At 42.8% G+C, this 15,615-nt stretch overlaps 1 protein-coding gene across 9 annotated transcripts in view; it reads left to right on the forward strand.

Annotated features, from left to right (window-relative positions):
• LOC134478814 (zinc finger protein 431-like) overlaps nucleotides 1-15,615 on the forward strand; it is a 59,871-nt gene that overhangs the window by 28,882 nt on the left and 15,374 nt on the right. The window contains exon 1 of one of the 9 annotated variants that reach the window (XM_063276863.1): nucleotides 15,542-15,590. The exons of the other annotated variants lie outside the window; for them this stretch is intronic. The gene's annotated coding sequence lies outside the window, so the exon portion shown is untranslated. Of the gene's footprint in view, nucleotides 1-15,541; nucleotides 15,591-15,615 lie in introns of those variants that run through there. 9 annotated transcript variants of the gene reach the window in all.

The following is a 15,615-nucleotide window of genomic DNA, read 5'->3' on the forward strand; positions in this document are numbered from 1 at the left end:
CAAGCATCTCACGTGGGATGGTGAGAAAACAAGAGGAGAGAGGTCCACTGAAGAGGACAAATAGCATTTAGTCACACAGCTAAACCAGGAGGCCTTTTTTTGGACAAAAAGGCCAGTGTAAATATAAGCACAAGCTTTGCTCGCCTAGCTGTTACCGGCTGTCTCTCTGGGCTTAGATTTTCCCTTAAGGAGTACCTACCTCCCTTCAGTGTCAGCTTGGTGGCTTTGTCTCTCAAGAGAACTAGCCTCCAAATGACACTAGGCTTTTAGTAACAACTAATAACAAAAGGATGGAGAGATGGTTAGAACCTGGTTGCTAGATGCCAGGTGGCTGAAAAAAGAATCGTAACCAGTTCACCTGGGGCTATCAGGACCTCAGTAGCAGCCCTTTACCAAACCGTCTCACTGGGTTTAAAAGCCCATGGAAAAGAAAACATTAATCCTGACTGGCAAAACAAAGTTCTTCACAGTTGTAGATTCTTTAGAACTATTTTAGGGGCTCTTTTTGTCCCCCAACCTGGGGCATTTTAACCATAGGGGCAGGAACTGGCTGCTGTGGGGATAGGACCAAAGGCACTCTCCATGTTAATGATGATCAGCGAGAAAAGTAATTTAATGTTGGAGACTGACTCCTCCCTTGGAATAAGGACAGCATATAAGGCAGGCTTCCTTAAAGAACTTCTCTTAATGAGCGCTCTCCTTCTGTGAGCAAATGTCAGAAATTCCTTTGTTTTCCTTATAGTCCTCTCCCACCTCGCTCTCAGCCTTTTTAGATAGTTCTTCCCGTAGCATTTCTAACACCGCCTGTCCCTTTTTTTATAGCCTGTTGACAGCATTTCTGATCTTTTAGGCAGCTACTCACTAAGTGCCATACCGGCTGAAACTCCGCCTTTAAGATTCCTTACTCCCAAGGAAAATTTAAATCTTTCCCAGTTCATCACAGCTGGCTGCGAGCACAAGCACAGATAAAACACTATGTTTTTGTTTTGTTTTTCTTTCCTTTTTTTTAGAGCTGGGGACCGAACCCAGGGCTTTGTGCTTGCTAGGCAAGAGCTCTACCACTGAGCTAAATCCCCAACCCCCAAAACACTATGTTTTAAAAATTAACTTTGGCTATCAACCAACACACTGCCACTAGAGCGGGGTCCACAAAATTAAGTTTCTTACTCACTAAGCGTTAAGGGGACCAAGTAAAACTCTTCGACGAACAAAGCAAACAGTTTCATGATTTCAAACACAGTCATCGGTCCAAGATTTTAAACACAGTCGTCAGTCCAAATTCAAACACGAAACAAAAGTCAAAAAGACACTAACAGACACCAACACGTCCAGAAAACCACAGTCAGGTCACAAAGAAGACAAACAATTCCAACAGTCAAACAAGTAACAAACAGACGCGCCGCGCGGCTTTGGTACCAAACTGAAACCAAGAATTCAGACGGAGTCAGTGAGGGTCTTGGATCCTCTACTCCAATAAAATTCAGACGGAGTCATCAAGGGTGCGGATCCCTCTGAAAACGGACGGAGGTGCCACGGATCCGGATCTCCCTCTCCTCCAACCACCCTTGGAACGTCTTCCAGGGCTGCGGGGGAGAAGTCCGAGCTCGTCAGCTCCTTCTCTGGCCCGCCCAGATAGTCCCCAGATCTGAGCCTATTGATCGATCGTTCACAGGTCAAGACACAACAGACAAGACAAACGCCGGCCGGCTTACCTCCCGGTGGGTGGTCGGTGATCTCTGGGCAGAGGGTCTCCAAACCCCGGGCGAGCCCCCATAATGAAAGACCCCCAAAGAGGACCTTTCCCTCAGGAGGAGTCCCAAGCGCCCAATGACCGAGCCGAGTCCACTCGGATGCAATCAGCAAGAGGGTTTATTGGAAAACACAGGTACCTGCGGGCACACAGTCTCTTCGGAGGACTTGCGCGCCCAGCAGCTCCAGCATGGGGCTTTTATAGGGATTGGGGAAGCAGAAGCGGGCGTACAGAAGCAGATGCATAGTTACAGGGATTGGTGGATTCAAACGAGGCACATAGACATGTTCACATATGATTGGCTATTTCACATGATGAGGTAATAAGGCATAGCTACACACATTGGCAGGTTTGGGGCGTCCTGGATGTCGGGGGCTGGGGGCTTATCTCTTCCTGCCAGGTGGCCTGTGAGTCAGATCCGGTACTCCTGGTCTGTTCTGCATTCCTTTCCTTATCTTTATGGCTTGCCAGTCCTGCCTAGACAGTGTTTCCTGTGCTCCTTTATCTTTATGGCCTGCTAGTCCTGGCTGTAGGGCTTAGCCCTCGGTCTGTGACCTTTTGGGGTTTATTCTTTTAATTTTGTATCTGTGGCCTTTTGGGGTTTATTCTTTTAATTTTGTATCTCCAAACCTAGAATTCGTATAATTCTCCTTTCAATTGTTTGATCAGATCCCTCCTGAATTTGTCCATTGTATGGTTGAATCTGCTGACTTCATGGAAGTCTCCCATTTCTTTCCATTTTCCTTGTAGGTAGTATAAATGCTGCTGTTCTTAAGAAGCTTCCTTAGCAGAAGCCTTAGCTCCTTGCTACCCCACCCCAGCTTTCATACTTTCTATCTCCTACTTTTTCTATCTTTTGCATCCTCTGAAGCCTTCCACTTAGGATTCTGTCCTTGAAGAATGGCCAGCTCTTTAAGATTATTGGTGTAGTTCAGAAATGATTGGTTAGGGTTGGGGATTTAGCTCAGTGGTAGAGCGCTTGCCTAGCAAGCACAATGCCCTGGGTTCAGTCCCCAGCCCAAAAAAAAAAAAAAAGAAAAGAGAAAAAAAAAAAAGAAATGATTGGTGAAATATATTTGCTGTGTAAATCTCCTAACTGCCAAGTGGCTAAAACAAGTAGTCACCACTCTATCCTTAAATTGTTCCCAATCAACCTTAGGGTGTCTGTGAATTGATGTCTTTATGCAGGTGAGGGCTAAATGAGTCCATTCGTGCATTCTGAAAGTGAGTCTTTTGTTTATTCTCTGGGGAGTATAGCTTTACCCTTGAGTGTGCCACTGCCCTTCATCTTCTAAGCAATTTGGGCCCTTTCTTCTGCTGAATATTCTAAATGAGCCCATCCTTTAGTCTAATCCCTTCCCAGCAGGTGTGTCTTGCTGGCCCAAAACTGGGATGGTCCTTTGCATAACCATTTCTGGAGCCACCTGATTTGCCTGGTTATTGTCCAGTGCCACTGAGTCTCTTCCCATCTGATGTCTTGGGTAATGAATGCTCATAGTTGTTTCCTTCATCATGACATCCAAGAGACCCAAGATTTTGGCTTTGAAAGACCCCCGGAGCAGGGAGACCCTCACTCAAGTCTCGGGATGATGCATCCCTCCAAGAAGTCACGTGAGACCGTCCTTGCTGTAATAAACATGAGGTTTATTGATAGGAACCAGTGCACTGGTGTCGAGACTCATATCCCATGCAGGGGCAGTGGGGTTCGACCCCGACATGCTGGGAGAAAGGGTATATAAAGGGAGAAACCACAACCCAAGGGGGCAGGGGTAGTGTCATTGGAAAATCACAAGCTTCCTGTCAAGATTGCTTAACTTTTTGTTCCCTTTAGTTGCTAGGAGAAGCTTCCTGCTTCTCAAGGTTGTTTGTTTTTTTAAGATTTTAATCTAACTTAATGGTCAGCTAGTTCCTGGAAGAAGCTTCCTCTTATCTTTACTAGGTTGGGATCACCTATCTAAGGGCCTTATCTTAAACCCTTTTGTCTGGATCCCTGGAGAGCAGGCTCAAGAAATGGGATCCTTTACTTACTTACAGGTAGAGGGCAGGGTCTGGAATTTGAGGTATTTAGGGCTTCTTAGGGGTGAGATTCCATTTTCAAACTTCTGACTTTTTGGCTGTATTTTTTATTCTTTCAGCTTCTTTTTCTACCTTGGTATATAGCCCAGCGGACGGGAGCTGTGGCAAAGGCATCTGTGCTGATGTGCTGAGGGATAGAATGCTAAAGAATGGAAAGTTCCTGCCTATGTGAAGGCAGATTGCTTGGGTGGGATCTTGTGGTCTTTTCTGGATGTCTTGAGGCAAAGTCAGAAGTTGAAAAGAACCCAGATGTCTTCAACAGAGGAATGGATACAGAAAATGTGGTACATTTACACAATTGAGTATAACTCAGTTATTAAAACAATGACTTCGTGAAATACTTAGGCAAATGGATGGAACTAGAAAATATCATCCTGAGTGAGGTAACCCAACCACAAAGGAACACACATGGTATGCACAACTGATAAGTGGATATTAGCCCAAAAGCTCAGAATACCCAGAATACAATTCACTGACTATCTGAAGCTCAAGAAGGAGGAAGACCAAAGTGTGGATACTTCAGTCTTTCTTAGAAGGGGGAACAAAATACACACAGGAGGAAATAAGGACACAAAGTGTGGAGCAGAGACTGAAGGAAAGGCCATCCAGAGACTGACCCACCTGGGGATCCATCCCATATACAGTCACCAGACTCAGACACTATTGCAGATGCCATGAAGTGCTTGCTGACAGGAGCCTGATATAGCTTTCTCCTGAGAGGCTCGGCCATAGCTTGACAAATATAGAGTTGGAGGCTCACAGCCCACTACTGGACTGGGTCCGGGGTCCGCAATGGAGGAGTTAAAGAAAGATTTGGAGGAGCTGAAGGGGTTTGCATCCCCACAGGAAGAACAACAATATCAATGGAGCAGACCCCCCCCAGAGCTCCCAGGGACTAAACAACCAACAAAAGAGTACACATGGAGTGACCCTTTGCTTCAGCTACATATGTAGCAGAGAATGGCCTTGTTGGACTTTAGTGGGAGGAGTGGCACTTGGGCCTGCGAAGGCTTGATGATTCAGTGTAGGGTAATACCAGGAAGGCAGGTGAGAGTGGGTGGGTTTTTCAGAGCACCCTCAGAGAAGCAGGGGAGGAGCTATGTGATAGGGGGTTTCTGAAGGGGAAAACAGGAAAGGTGATAACATATGAAGTGTAAATAAAGATAATATCCAGTAAAAGAAGAGAAAAGAAAAAAGAAAAGAAAAGGAACCTTCTACAGAAGATTCCTTGAGACACAGAGCACTCAGGATGAGGATACATGCACTTCAGGTCAAATGACTGCAGTCAGTTCCTTAAACTGAAACAGGTGAGCACTCTGAGGGATTTTTCTTATTGGAATATTTACTATGGGAACCCATCCCCCTTTTTTTTGTGGAGCTCATGAGTTGATAAGAAAAATTTTTATCTAGGCCATATCTTCTGGTGGAAGCTTACATATGTAAGGATGATGAAGATGGGAACTCTTTTTCTTTTTCTTCCTGCCATACTCTGGCAAGAGAGATCACTATTTTTCTAGCATTAGAGGTTCCGTGTTAGGAATTCTGGAATATGCTGAAGACCAGCTGAGTCATAAAGACACTGAAAGACCCCAGCTTAGCAGCAGTAACGCCATTTTGCAAGGCTGTACTTAAGATGACTGGTTCAGGGAAAGGTTAGAACACTGAGTACACAGGGGCTGCCAAGCAAGATATGTTTGGTTGAAGGCCTGGCAACAGGACGACTGCGGTTGAGAACCTGACAATGAGAAAAGCCCTGGGAGAGGTCCCACACCCTGGTGGGGGGCCGAGTCAGCCTTTATGTTTCAGGAAGGTAGCTAGGAAACTTGCCCCTGGGCTGAACCCTTGGGGGGGCCGAGTCAGCCCTTATGTTTCAGGAAGGTAGCTAGGAAACTTGCCCCGGGGCTGAACCCTTGGCCACATTAGAATCCACCAATTATATCCCTGTAACCATGCATCTGCTTCTGTATGCTTGCTTCTGCTCCCCAAAATCCTATAAAAAGCCCATCCTTGGTTCCGTGGGGCGCGCCAGTCCCCCGAATGACTGAAGCGCCTGCAGGTGCCTGTGCCTGTGTATCCCGACAATAAACCAAATCCTCTTGCTGATTGCATCCTGTGGTGTCTCGGTCTGGTCTTTAGAGTTGGAGGGTCTCCATCCCGAGGGAAAGTTCTCCCTGAGAGCTTTTCAACACGACTGTATTCTTCAACTTACCATTGTTGCAGTCATTGTCTTACTCGTGGACAACATTCCATGAGACATTTTTCTATATCCACTTCATCCATACATAGAGAGAGCCATGCTTTGAGTTCTGTTCATCTGGAAAACCTCTGCTAATGCAGATATGGGTTTTCACCTCCCACTGAGGAAGGTGTGCTGGCTACCAATAGTGCTCCACTGTGATTGGCATCCACTTCCTGCTTTTCTCCCAGGGTTGTCTAGAGTCTCATATTGAAATGGCAAGATAAACGCCATTTCTGGAGAATCATTTTGAAGGGAAAGATAAACCCCATTTATCTCCACTGAGGCAACTCTTTTGTATCCATTTGTAAGACCAGGCCTAATTTAAAAAACAGCCATAAAGCACCAGCTTAAGAAGTAGAGCCTAATTAATATAGCGAAAGTCCTGAGACACCAGCTCTAGGAACAGACCATAAAACCTAGAACAAGGGGCTGGAGAGGTGGCTCAGCGGTTAAGAGCACTGACTGCTCTTCCAGAGGTCCTGAGTTCAAATGCCAGCAACCACATGGTGGCTCACAACCATCTGTAATGAGATCTGATGCCCTCTTCTGGTGTGTCTGAAGACAGCTACAATGTACTCATATATAATAAATAAATAAAATATTAAAAAAAACATTTAAAAAAAAAACCTAGAACAAATTCATAAAACCATACCCCCAGAGACCAGCCAGGGGATAACCACAAAAGATGGGAAATATTCTTTCTCAGGATAGGCCATCTGCACTGGGCAGCCCTATTTCATTATATGGTTAGAAGTTCATGAGGAAGGCATGCAGACCACTGACAACCTGTGGCTCCAGAGCGTCATTTGTCTGGGTTTGCTTTTTTTTTTTCTGTTTTTTTTCTTAACTTTTTTTTTTAATAAAATTTTTTATTTTATTATTATTTTTTTTTTATTAACTTGAGTATTTCTTATATACATTTCAAGTGTTATTCCCTTTCCCGGTTTCCAGGCAAACATGCCCCTCCCCCCTCCCCTGGGGTTGCTATTTCAAATCATGATTGACCCCTGAATGGTGATTGTTTCTGCACAATAACCCTCTTTGTTTTTGTATACTATCAGAGTCTGGGGTCTTCAACAATTTTTAGACCCTTACATCGTATAGCAGATGAATATTAGCTACAATTTTCCTTATGCAAATGTGAAACTACAGAAACAAACATCATATTTTGTGTCCTAAAAGCTCTCTTTAATTATTAATATCCTTGGAACCATTCTGCCAAGGGGTCATGTAGTGAAAATTGGACTTTAGAAGCTATCCATCTTGATTCAAGGGGGTTTAGCATGAGTGGAGGAGGAGGGGCAGAAAGAGGGTGGTAGAAAAGAAGAGGAAGGGGAGAAAGAATAAGAAGAGGAACAAAAATGACAAGTAGTAGGAGAATAAGAAGATGAGGAAGAGGAGGAGAAGAAATACACCAGGAAGAGGAGGAGCAGCACTAGGAAGAGGAAGATGAGGACAAGGAGTAGAAGAAGGAGGGGGAATAAATTCCTGCTTAGTGGTGGAAGACAGAAAGGTCGGCTATTGGAGGACAGACAAATGGGATACTAAAACACAAATCTTGCAGATCTAAAAAGGGTCATCTCCTAGAGTACACTGATGGGCCAGAAAACTTGCTACTGTATGCCTTCAGCGCACTCTAATCCTAATGGAGGTGCTCATGTCACTCAAGATTCACTGGCCAGTCACGGCGTTTATAACGACCCTCCAATCAGGAGAAAAGGAGTGTTGTTCCGGGTTCTTTTGTTCCTGCTGCAAGTTCCACTCTACTACAGAGCAGGCTTGAATGGTTGGTGGGACATGCTTTGAACTCTGCTGGTAAGTGCCTTACTGGACTGCCAACGCTGAACTACCAAGTCCAATCATCGTGAGCATGTGACCACTGCCCCTAACCTGAATTAGCAGTGGACTGAGAAGGGGGAGGCAGGGAGGTGGTCCTCCCATGCATGGGCTTGGTGGGAACTAGCAGCCATCTTGTAGATTCCTTGTGGTCCTAGCCATTAGGTGTTCTCATGTGTTCCCTTTGGGAGCTGCATCTGTGCAAAGCCTTTGGAGCAAGGGATTTCTGTCAGGAACATGGGCAGGATGCCAAATGCGGAGACCTAGCTTCTCAGTGTCCTCCAGAACTTGTCCCTTGCCATTTAAAATCAATTTGGAGTGAATTTTGTGGGTGTTCTAAAACACACCTCAAAGGCTGGGTAGCACTGGAATTTAATCTGTTAAGGGAACAGGAGAATCTATGATGTAGGATCTTCCAGTGCTTAGGAAATAGAGGCACTGTGGATTGCTCTGGTGCTGTTTGTAGTTTGATGTTAATTCCACTTCCCTCAGAGGGGCTGCCTTGGATGAGGAGTATTCACATATTCAGGTGTCTTTCCTTGGAAACTTCTCCCCATTTTAACATGTAGAATATAGGCTAGAGCAGGTTATTGGGCTGGGGAGGGGAAGGTGGAAGTGAAAAGGTTTAGGGAGAAGGACAGAAGTGAGATAAGGTGGAGGAAGGAAAATGGAAGTGAAGCAGGTGGCCTACAGCATGTGTATTGGTCCCCAGAACAATGGCCTTGCTTTTTTGATTTAAGTTTCTAAATTCTTAAGATAAATGGCAGTACCTCAACCGAGTTTTAAAATTACCTATTTGAGTCATGGACTGTACTGTGCATTGCAGTAACAGGGAAAGGATTTGTATGTGGAGCAGGACTTCTGCCCTCAGAACAGTGCAGGAGGACCAGTGTCCTGTGTACAGTGCAGAGTGAAACAGGGTAGGCAACAGCTAGATCACAGACTAATTGAAGTTTAAAGCCTTCATCTGCAGGGCTCACCTTTATGAATAAAGTCCTGCCTGACTTAGGGTGTGTGATTTTGTAATTTCCTAAGGAGTGTTAATTCATACCTTTTAATGTAAACACACAAGATTGGTGGGTGAGACTCTGGGACCCACTCCTGAAAGACAGTCTTACAACACCTTCCAAGATGTTCCAAGAGTGGACAGTAGGAAGGAGAAAGGACCTTTCATTAGTGTTTTCTGAGGTCTCTGTCCTTGGCGTGGGGCGGGGGTTGGGGGGTAACTACAAACAAAGAGGATCCTGTGTATGAATTGACTTCACTGACAACTTCGTGTGGAAGTGTGGATCACAGGAGACCTGTTTTGTCTCAGTTGCTTGACCAGCATACCTCCAGTAGGGGAGATGCTAAGTTCCTAAGACTTAGCTGTGTGGCTCAAGCTAATGAGGGATATGGGGAGGCCGAGTAGTCAGACACACCACTGGGAGATAGCAAGCACTATGTTCTAGGATTCCCCTTAGACACATCCATTAGGAAATCTGAGGGAGATCACAGTCCCACCGTGGTGAGTGTGAGGACCCCAGACCCCAGACCCCAGACGTGGAAGAGTACACTGGTGGATCTATCAGAGTCTAATGTGTTAGAGTAGGATGAGCTGTGATCCACACTGTTTTGTTGGTATATGTGTGGGTCTGGGGAGATGCACTGGGTTTTCTTTCCTCAGTGAGAGGGCATTCCTTGAGGAAGGGAGAATCTGGATTTCTAGCCATTGCTGTGTTGCTGCCATTCTCTCTATGCAGTGCACACACTGAAGCTTATAGTGTGTGGTACACAGACTTGTAGGGAATATTGAGGTCCAGTTTGTAGTAGTTCCAAATGAAATAACTCGACAAGTTCCGTAGGAGTGAAATCAAAGTTTGTGGCTTATCCAGAACAAAATTAGTTTCAAATGACCATCAAGTGCTGAAAGGAAAGCATAAATTGAAATGCAAGGAGATTATCACCTTTAAGCAGAAGATCCTTTCTATGGACTTGAAATCTTAGAAGATGCCATGAGAGTAACACGCTTTCCTACTAACCCTCCAATTAATGGAAGGAGTAGGCAAAGTGATTCTTAGTCCCAGTAAAAGATTCTACAACTGTTATTCATCTGTGATGGGGTCCAGCCCAGTTTAGAAGCCAGACTCAACAAGACCACTTATTTCTTGTGGGTTGGAAACAAGAAGGATGCAAAGGTCATGGATGCTTGCTCTGTGGTTCCAATTCAGCACTCTTCCAGCCATCTGTGTTCTGCAGAGTCAGAGCCCCAATGATGGGCCTGTTGAGTTCATTACTTGAGGTCATGAGGATGAAGCTTCAGTTGTATTTCCTGACCACATGATGTTGAGATACAAAACATGAGTCATCTGCTATGGAGAGCTGCATACACAATGTAGAAGTAACCAAAACAACAGCTATGTTACAAGTTGCCCCGTAAAATGTAAGCCACATATGTCTGAGACAGAGCCATAGGACTTGCCATTTGACCTGCAGGTTTCTTGCTCCATCTACTGATGTACCCATCCCTGTTTATTGGAATGGGAAGTGATATTCTGTGCCATTTTTGTCTTTTATTGTATACTTTTTTGTTTACCTTTCAAATGTTATTCCCTTTCCAGATTCCCGGACGTAAGTCCTCTATCCTATCCTCCTCTTCTTCATTGTAAGGGTGTTCCCCACCCCAACCACCCTCCCTTCCCACCCTCCTGACGTTCCCTTACACTGGGGGGCGGGTGTTCACCCTTGGTAGGACCAAGGGATTTTCTTCCTATTGTTGCCCAGCAAGGCCATCCTCTGCTACATTATCAAGCTGGAGCCATGGGTTAGTTCATGTATAGTCTTTGATAGTGGTTTAGTCCCTGGGAGCTCTGTTGTTGTTATGGGGTGGCAAGCCCCTTCAGCGTTTTCAATCCTTTCTCTAATTCCTCCAACAGGGATCCCATTCTCAGTTCAATGGTTTGCTGCTTGCATTTGCCTCTGTATTGGACATACTCTTGCTGTGCCTCTGAGGAGACAGCTATATTTGGCTCCTGTCAGCATGCAGTTCTTAGCTTCATTAATCTTATTTAGTTTTGTTGGATATATATGGCTCTGAATGGCTGTTCCTTCTGTCTCTTCTCCAAACATTTCTTCCATATACCCTCCTTTTAAGAAGGAGTTAAGCGGGCTGGAGAGATGGCTCAGCGGTTAAGAGCACCCGACTGCTCTTCCAGAGGTCATGAGTTCAATTCCCAGCAACCACATGGTGGCTCACAACCATCTGTAAAGAGATCTGATGCCCTCTTCTGGTGTATCTGAAGACAGCTACAGTGTACTTATATATAATAAATAAATAAATCTTTAAAAAAAAAAAAGAAGAAGGAGTTAAGCATCCACACTTTGCTTGTCCTTCTTGAACATCATGTGGTCTGTGGATTGCATCTTGGGTAATTGGAGCTTTTGGGTTAATATCCACTTATCAGTGAGTGCATACCATGTGTATTTTTCTGTGATTGGGTTACTTCACTCAGGATGATATTTTCTAGTTCAATCCATTTGCCTACAACTTTCATGAAGTCAATATTTTGATAGCTGAGTGGTACTCCATGGGGTAGATGTACCACATTTTCTGTATCAATTCTTCTGTTGAAGGTCATCTGGTTTCTTTCCAGCATTTGCTATTATAAATAAGACTGTTATCAACATAGTAGAGCATGTGTCTTTTTCGTATGTTGGAGCACCTTTTCCGTATATGCCCAGGAAAGGTATACTGGGTCCACACGTAGTGGAATGACCAGTTTTCTGAGGACCTTTCAGATTGATTTCGAGCGTGGTTGTACCAGTTTGCAATCCCAACAACAATGGAGGAGTGTTCCTCTTTCTCCACATCCTCGCCAGCATTTGTGGTCTTAGCCATTAGGTTTTGATCTTAGCCATTCTGAGTGGTGTGAAGTGGAATCTTAGGGTTGTTTTGATTTTCTTTTCCATTATGAGTAAGGATTCCAATGTGACTAAGCTGAGTATTCTTTATTCAGCTCTGTACTCCATCTTTAATAGGGTTATTTGACTCCCTGGGGTCTAATTTCTTGAATTCTCTGTATATTTTGCATATTAGCCTATCAGATGTAGGATTGGCAAAAATCTTTTCCCAATCTGTTGGTTGCCGTTTTGTCCTATTGACAGTGTCCTTTGCCTTACATAAGCTTTGCAGTTTTATGAGCCCCAAGTGTCGATTCTTGATCTTGGAGCTTAAGCCATTGGTGTTTTGTTCAGAAAATTTCCCCCAGTGCCCAGGTGATCGAGACTCTTCCTCACTTTTTTCCTATTAGTTTCAGTGTATCTGGCTTTATGTGGAGGTCCTTGATCCACTTGGACTTAAGCTATGGACAGGGTGATGAGAATGGTTCCATTTGCAATCCTGTACATGCTGACCTCCAGCTGAACCAGCACAAATTGTTATGAATGCTATCTTTTTTTCTATTGAATGGTTTTAGCTTTTTTGGGAAAGATCTAGTGACCATAGGTGTGTGGGTTCATTTCTCGGTCTTCAGTTCTGTTCCAGTGATCTACCTGCCAGTCTGTGTACCAATTCCATACAGTTTTTATCGCTATTGTTCTGCAATACTGTTTGAAATCAGAGATGATGATTCCCACAGAAGTTCTTTTATTGTTAAGGATAGTTTTCGCTATCCTGGGTTTTTTGTTATTCCAAATGAATTTGCAAATTGCTCTTTCTAACTCTATGAAGAATTGAGTTGGAATTTTGATGGGGATTGCATTCAATCTGTAGATTGCTTTTGGGAAGATGGCCATTTTTAACCTATTAATCTTTCCAATCCATGAGCATGGGAGATCTTTCCATCTTTTGAGATCTTCTTCACTTTCTTTCTTCAGAGACTTGAAGTTCTTTCACTTGCTTGGATAGAGTCGCACCAAGGTATTTTATGTTATTTGGGACTATTGTGAAGGAATGCCTTTTCTCTCATTTCTTTCTCAGCCTGTTTATCCTTTGAGTAGAGGAAGGCTACTGATTTGTTTGATTTACTTTTATACCAAGCCACTTTGCTGAAGTTGTTTATCAGGCTTAGTAATTCTCTGGTGGAACTTTTGGGGTCACTAAAGTATATTATCATATCATCTGCAAATAGTGATATTTTGACCTCTTCCTTTCCAATTTGCATTCCTTTGACCTCCTTTTGTTTTCCGATAGCTCTGGCTAGGACTTCGAGTAGTATGTTGAACAGGTAGGGAGAGATTGGGCAGCCTTGTCTAGTCCCCAATTCTAGTGGGATTGCTTCAAGTTTCTCTCCATTCAGTTTAATGTTGGCTACTGGTTTGCTGTGTATTGCTTTTACTATGTTTATGTATGGGCCTTGACTCCTGATCTTTCCGGAACTTTTATTGTGAAGGGGTGTTGAATTTTCTCATGCTTTCTGAGCATGTAATGAAATGATCATGTAGTTTTTTTCTTTGAGTTTGTTTATATAGTGGATTACGTTGATGGATTTCTGTATGTTGAAACATCCCTGCATCCCTGGGATGAAGCCTACTTTATCATGATGGATGATCATTTTGATGTGTTCTTGGATTAGGTTTGCAAGAATTTTATTGAATAATTCTGTGTCCATATTCACAAAGGAAATTTGTCTGAAGTTCTCTTTCTTTGTTGGGTTTTTGTGTGCTTTGTGTCTGTTTGTATTTTGTGGAATAGTTTGGACAGTACTGGTACGATATCTTCTATGAAGGTCTGATAGAATTCTGCAATAAACCCATCTGGTCCTAGGCTCTTTTTGGTTGGGAGACCTTTAATGACTGCTGCTGTTTCTTTAGGAGGGATAGGATTGTTTAGATGGTTTAGCTGATGCTGATTTAACTTTGGTATCTGGTACTTGTCTAGAAAATTGTCCATTTCCTCCAGATTATCCAGTTTTGTTGAATATAGGCTTTTGTAGTGGGATCTGATGATTATTTTAATTTCCTCAGATTCTGTTGTTATGTCTCCCTTTTCATTTCTGATGTTGTGAATTTGGATACACTCTCTGTGCCTTCTGGTTAGTCTGGCTAAGTGTTAATTTGTCTTGTTGATTTTCTCAAAGAACCAGCTCCTGATTTTGTATGGTCCTTTTCGTTTCTACTTGGTTGATTTCAGCCCTGAGTTTGATTATTTTCTGCCTTCTACTCCTCTTGGGTGTATTTGCTTCCTTTTGTTCTAGAGCTTTTCTGTGTGCTGTCAAGCTGCTGATTGATGTATGCTCTCTCCTATTCCTTTTTGGAGGCACTCAGAGCTGTGAGTTTTCCTCTTAGAACTGCTTTCATAGTGTCCCGTAAGTTTGGATATGTTGTGCCTTCTTTTTCATTAATTTCTAAAAGGTCTTTTATTTCTTTCTTTATTTCTTCCTTGTTATCATTGAGTAGAGCTTTGTTCAACTTCCATGTATATGTGGGCTTTCTGTCATTATTGTTGTTATTGAAGACCCGCCTTAGTCTATGGTGATCTGATTGGATGCATGGGATTATTTTAATCTTTTTATATCTGTTGAAGTCTGTTTTGTGACTGATTATATGGTCAGTTTTGGAGAAGGTACCATGAGGTCCTGAGATGAAGGTATATTCCTTTGTTTTAGGATGAAATGTTCTATAAATATTTCTTCAGTCCATTTGGTTCACAACTTCTGTTAGTTTCTCTATGTCTCTGTTTAATTTGTATTTCCATGATCCATTTATTGATGAGAGTGGGGTTCTCCTACTATTATTATTGTGTGAGGTGCAATGTATGCTTTGAGCTTCAGTAATTTTTTTTTTTTTAATAAGAATGTAGGTGCCATTACATTTGGAGCACAGATATTTAGGATTGAGAGTTTGTCTTGGCGGATTTTTCCTTTGATGAGTATGAAGTTTTCTTCCTTATTTTCTTTGGTAACTTTTGGTTGCAAGTTGATTTTACTCGATATTACAATGGTAGTCCAGCTTGTTTTTTCGAATCAATTGCTTGGAAAGTTGTTTTCCAGCCTTTTACTCTGAAGTAGTGTCTGTCTTTGTCTCTGAGTTGTGTTTCCTGTATGTAGCAAAATACTGGGTCCACTTTACATATCCAGTCTGTTAGTCTACATCTTTTTATAGGGGAGACCAGTCCATTGATGTTAAACTATATTAAGGAATAGTGATTTATGTTTCCTGTTAGTTTTGTTGTTAGAGGTGGAATTATGTTTGTTTGGTTCTCTGGTTTTGGGTTCATTGCATGAGATTTTTCTAGGATTTAGTTATCTTCCTTGTGTTGGAGTTTTCCACATATTGTCCTTTGTAGGGCTGGATTTTTAGAAAGATATTGTGTAAATTTTGTTTTGTAATAGAATATCTTGGTTTCTCCATCTATATTAATTGAGAGTTTTCCTGGATACAGTAGCATCTGCTGGCATTTGTGTTCTCCTAGTGTTTGTATGACATCTGCCAGGATCTTCTGGCTTTCATAGTCTCTGGTGAGAAGTCTGGTGTAATCCTTATAGGTCTGCCTTTGTATGTTAATTGACCTTTTTTCCTTACTGCTTTTAATATTCTTTCTTTGTTGTGTGCATTTGGTCTTTTAAGTATAATGTGACAGGAGCAATTTCTTTTCTGGTCCATCCTATTTGGAGTTTTGTAGTCTTCTTGTATATTTATGAGCATCTCTTTCTTTACTTTAGGGACGTTTTCTTCTATAATTGTGTTGAAGATATTTACTGGCCCTTTAAGGTAGGAGTCTTCACTTTCTTCTATA

Source organism: Rattus norvegicus, chromosome 17 (genome assembly GCF_036323735.1).
Source record: "Rattus norvegicus strain BN/NHsdMcwi chromosome 17, GRCr8, whole genome shotgun sequence".
NCBI lineage: Eukaryota > Metazoa > Chordata > Mammalia > Rodentia > Muridae > Rattus > Rattus norvegicus.